The sequence below is a fragment of the Pogona vitticeps genome, chromosome 3 (genome assembly GCF_051106095.1).
Source record: "Pogona vitticeps strain Pit_001003342236 chromosome 3, PviZW2.1, whole genome shotgun sequence".
Lineage (NCBI taxonomy): Eukaryota > Metazoa > Chordata > Lepidosauria > Squamata > Agamidae > Pogona > Pogona vitticeps.
Window position 1 is genome coordinate 68,666,367 of NC_135785.1, and position 6,000 is coordinate 68,672,366.

Consider the following 6,000-nt stretch of genomic DNA (forward strand, 5'->3'; position numbering starts at 1 on the left):
TATGTACAAGAGAGTGGAAATTTGCACTGTTGAGTATTCAGATGTTACACAAAGTCACCTGGACTATGCTTAATTCAGCATCCTTTATGTACAGGAGACGTCTTAGTGGCTGGACATAGAATCAGTCTATAGACTATAGATACTAGACACAGCTTTCAGGCTGGAGACTGAAGAGCAGATCACAGTAAATAAAACTGCTTCTTTATAAACAAAAAGATCAAGCTCTTTAAAAAATTGTAGTGCTTCGAAAACCTCAGAGAAAGCAGGAAGTCAGAATATTCAGGGAGAGATTAGGGGGAGAGTCAGACAAAGAAAAAGGAAAATATGGAGCACAGAAAATTAGTCTAAACAGGATCAAAAACATGCAAATACTTCATACTTCAGGGTCAAAACAACAACAATACAATTTCTTGAGAGAAGAGTAAGTCATCAGGAACTCACAGATATCACACTCACACCCATTCACAACAAACATAAGGAAAAATAGTAAGGGAAATGTTCAATATTTTCTCAACCCTTTTCTTTTGCTGTTTATTATTTTCTTGTACCTTGGGATATCCTGTTTGGGAAACCCTGTTTGGGAAATCCTGCTCCTTGGGATACCCTGCTGACTGTGCCATTTCTGTCACAAAAGGGTGACTACTAGATCTTTTGTATCCCAAGAAGAGCAATACCATATATCTATATTAAACAACAAAGGACCTCACAAGACACATTTAAAAATGCAAAATGAATATACTTTATTATTTATTGATTAAAATTCTAATGAAAGGGGTTTCATTCAGTCAGCACATTCACACCACATAAGCCGCCCAGAGTGGTAGAATATACCAGATGGGCGGGATATAAATCAAATAAATAAATAAATAAATAAATAAATAAATAAATAAATAAATAAATAAATAAATAAAAAAAAAAAAATACTCACCAAAGACAGAATTCTTTATTTGCATTGTCCAGGTTCCAAAGAAAATAGTTAGTTCCAAAATCCTTTTGGTCACAACAGACAAATTATAGTTGCCCAGACCCCTCTTTTTATACTCTTTTTAGGCAGGTTGCTAGCTGGGCATGCACATTAGATGTTTCGTTGTTTCCCCCTGGATATACGGTCCGTATCACTTACTGTGAAGTATGGAATGCTTAATGTGTCTTCCATCACTTAGTGGACAAGTGTGGAATCTGTTTGCTCAGGAGGATCCTTGTACCAGGGTCTTCTTAATCCCATTTGCTCTACTCCCTCAGTTAGCAGCAGATGTTTTTTGTCAACTTACTGAAAGCATAGTTCAAAATGTTCAGTTCAATACTTGAATTTCTCACAATGAGGGCTTATAGCCAGAATTACAAAGTCCCATAGTTCCTCTGGTTCTGTTGGTCTCTATCTTTGTTTCCTAACACCCTCTCTGGTTCTTCATCTTATCCAGGCCAAACATGCACGCACCTTACATTTGCAATGTAGCTCAGTCATGCCCTTATTACAATAAATAAATAAATAAATAAATAAATAAAGAAAGAAAGAAAGAAAGAAAGAAAGAAAGAAAGAAATTACTCTCAGATAACTACGTTACTTGTTATTCACTAGTTCCCAGCACCGCTTGGCCCTGATCTCAAAACATTTTTCCCAACTTGGCACCCTATGGATGTAATGGATTATAACTTCCAATGATAATTCTGACTGGAAGCTGAGAATAGGAGAGCAAGATGAACCGGTGTAAACATAGAGACCCTGGAAATATAAAGTGGGGTGGAAGAACCTATGGCAGTCCATATGTCAATTAGGCTACAGCTCCTCTCAAACCTATTTGGCATAGTTCATTTTGAGAGATGAGAAGAGTTGCAGTCCACCAATATCTGGAGCTTCACAATTTAGCTAGCCTACTAGAATCCTATTTTTCAGACTTGCTCTCAGGTATATAGGGCAGAATAATTCCAGTGTCTCTTCCTTTTTGAGAATCCTGACCAAGCAACCATATCATAAACACCTACAGTATTAAGTTTCCACTACTGCTTGATTTTCATCTGGAAAAGCTGCCATGAAATGTGAAATTTCAAATGGAAAATGGAGAACAGAGAAAGACACAGCATTTCTTGGCTCCCTCAGGAAGGCTTTGTGCTAAGGAAATCATACCTATAGTCCTATTGCACAATGCACAGTCAACTCTCTAAGATAATTAGTGTGTGATTTTATTAGATGCCAACTGCTCACAATTATCACCCACATGGCATTACAGTATTACAATTAGGAAATTAAACCCTGCTAGTCTTCTGTCTTTCTGCCTGCCTGCAGGTGGCAAACTGAATTCTAAAAGAAGTGCAGTTTTTCTTCATTGGTGCTAATTTATAGGTCTATTATCTATTCTGTTGGCTAACTTCTACTGCCTTTCAAAGCCCTGTTCACTTCCTCCAAAGACCTCTCTGCATCCTTTCACAGGTTTGGCTGCAGATATTTCTTTTCTGAGGATTCAGAGTAATTTCCTTTCTCCCACCTCAGGTAGCATCTGGGAGCAGTGTGTTTCCTCCCTACTCCAACCTGTGCTTTTTTTGTATCAGGTTGTTAATTGGAATAATATTCTCCTCCTCAGTTAAGTAATCTAAGGTCTTTGTAGATACTGGGAAGCAATAGAGGAACCTACTATCACAATTATTTGATTAGACTATTGAGTTCTAAAATGAGCATATTGTTTGCAGAAGAATTATCTGATTGTAAATCATGACCCATGATTGGTGACTCCACACATTGCTCTTTGGATGGACATTGAATACCTGCTCAAACTTTGAAAAGTTACTTTATAAAGGCATGGCTCCTAAAATTCCCCAATTGGCATGATTGGTGGTTATTTTTGGTTAGTGTCCCTTTCCCCCTCCAATCCCTGCCCTTCAAATGTGCTCTGGAATACTTCCTAGTCTGAGATACGGGCAAGAGCTGTTGCATCTCCACTCTGCTGGCAGAGATCTTCACAAAAGAGCAACACTTAAGATAAGGAGACACAGCCACCAATAAGAGGCAGCAGGCCTAAAAAGCAAACAAAGGTACAGTGGCCACAAATGGGGATATCCAGAAAATCTCATTAATGTTCTTCAAGCCTACTATGCCCTGTCAGAACAAGAAAGTCTTCTACTTCTTAAGAAAATGTTTTAGAACAGGACAGCAACCTAGATTTCACAAGGCAGGTCATTCCTTGCTCATAGTTTGTCAAAAGCGTATCTTCCCCAACAAGCAAATTCCAGATAGCATTCCTAAATCATCCAAATGTTGTGTGCTGCCTCATGTGGAAGAAGACACTCCTTCAAGTTGTAAACCTGACTGACTGTTCAAGCATTCCAAATTATGTGGGATAAATGCAGAATATAGAGATCATGCTAGGCTGTTGCAATTTCTTGTCACTCTGCTCTCTAAATAGGAGAACAGGATGACGGTATCTGCTATCTCATATGATTCAGGTTCTAGGAAAACATATGGCTCCGAATCAGGTTCTAGGGAAACATATGGCTCCTTAATTTCTGTTCTACAACTGGGGTACTACCACCAAGAAAGTCCTGCACGTGGACCACACTATTCCAGGGCATCAAATCCCCATAAAATAGTGTTTATTCAGGATTATATTGTTATTTGTTTTTGCTTTTTCAATCTAATAACTATTATTAAAGGAATGAAGGGGGGGATCAGGAATCAGTTCTTTAAATTTGGTTGTTTATAACAGTAAGTTGCCCTCAAATAGGCCTGTTGAATCAGTGGGGATTTGGTGAGTCTGCTCCTCTGTAAATTCTATTGATTCAAGAAGACCTACTCTAGTGTAACATACTACAATAAGCAACAAGATTTCAGCCATTCTTATAGAATGACTAGGTGAGATATCCATTACAGGAGTCTGTTCTGGGAGGGGAGGGGCTAAATACTAATTAGCTCCAACAAAGCGAAGGAGCAGGGCTCTGCTGCCTCGTATCTGCATCTAATATGGTATCCCACTGGTGGAATGACTTTAAAGACAGAAGCCCAATAATATATATTTTGGCACCTGCTCCAATCTTAAAATTTTTCAATGCGTTAACTACCCAACGTGTTACCAATGGAGTTACTTTTCGATTTTTCCAGTGCCTTTTCATTTAGTCACAATCAACAGACAAATTTAGAAATGGTGAGACTGTTTAATTGTTCCTATAAACTCTCTTATTTATAGGTCAGCAACTCGATATTTCTTGAGTCCTGAATTGCTGTTATTATATTTGAAATATTTTTATGTGAGATGCACTCTCATACATCTGATTTCTTATTTAATCAGCTTTGCAAATTATTTATTTGCATGATATCAAGTTTATTCTGATCATTGGAAGTCACAAAAGTCTACAAAGCCAGGAGACTGGAAGTGGAGCCTGATCTCTTAAGAGATATGCCCTGTAATCTGGAATGTTCCATGTCACAAAGAATGCTGGCTTAAAATTAATTCTCTGTGGATCTACATACAGTTTTCCTTGGTCATTCAAGATCATGTGCCAGGAACCAACCAAGATACTGACATTGTCTTGGTCTTAACCTCTATTACTATATAAAGTAAAATATAAAAATGCAGAGGAAGCTCATAGACTGCACCACGAGTAGATGTATCTCCTGCTCCAGTCCACAGATCACCTGTGCCTTGATGTATTGCTAGAGGAGTCTTCCTGTGACTTAATCTACACCTGTTTCTTGTCCCATAGTTCCACAGTACCTACCAGCATTATTGCTAATAATCTGTATTATCATGGGTTGGTTTATGTTTATTTAAAGCATGTTTAAGTAGGTTCAGTCAATTAATTTTACAGAATCTTTATGGCCATGCTATGTTAAGAGCTTTCTATGTTCACTCAACCTCCCAGCATGCTGGTAAACAGTAGCTGGTACTGAACATGCCCTAACAAGTATATTACCTATGAAACATGGATACAGAATGGTATCTATCACTATTTCCTTGCAGCTTGGTAGCTGCCATTGGCAGAGAGACAAACTGAAGTCCCAGATCTGTGTGTTTATTGAAATGAGTGTGATCAACTGTTTCCTAAAATAAATGTAAAGGTCTGTGAACAGATGCAGTCATTGAACTGAAGCTATTATTCCATCAGGCAAGTACCCAGTAGGGCAACCAGTATGATTCACACAGCATGACTAAGGGAACATCTACACTGGTCATTTAGTCCACAGTTTGCAGCGTATTTGGTATGGATGAAATTGAATTAATAACTAGTGACTTCATGATGCAAAGCTAAGGACAGGGAAGCTTTTTTTTTTTTTTTTTTTGCTGTGCCAGCTGGGATGGTTTAAATTTGCTCCAGTTCTCTAGCATTGCTTTTCTCTGTTTTCTGCCCTTTGTGACTGCTTGATGCAATATGAAGGGGCACCTTCAATTCCCTTCAACCAAGTGCCTGTTGTCTTCAAACAGTTTCTTTAAGAAAAAAGGCTTTCCATAGTTAGCCATGAAATACGGTAAATTATTGCTAATCCACTTAAGAAAAATAAATTTAAAAAATAGGTGGAAATTACCAGTTAGCACCTTGTCAGATCAAAGGTGCTAGTGGTTAGTTTGCAACCAGAGGGGATACTTTTCATGAGAAACTTGTCTTAATTGTTGTAGTTGTCTGGATGACTGCAGTGATTTCACCCATGGACACCAGCAGGGTTCCATTTTGAAAAGCTGCAGATCACAGTAGATCTAAGATTATTTTCCATGCTGTGCAGGGACACCCTGAGTTGGATGGATACTTGAAGGCCGTCAACTCAGTGCAGGACAACTGCAATTAGCACTTCTTACTGCACCTCTCCCAATTAGCTTTGATTACCTTTGTAATGGTTAAACAAAAATTATGTGTGTGAAGTCAAATGGAGGTGATAGTGGCTGAGCAAAATGTTTTAATAACCTTACCCATGCATGATAGGTTATTCAGTCAGAAGCCCAACATTCTAACTTAAGAGTAGAAAGACAAATGATTCTACATTGTACATTTAATATTTTATGTTGTGTGTATAGACCT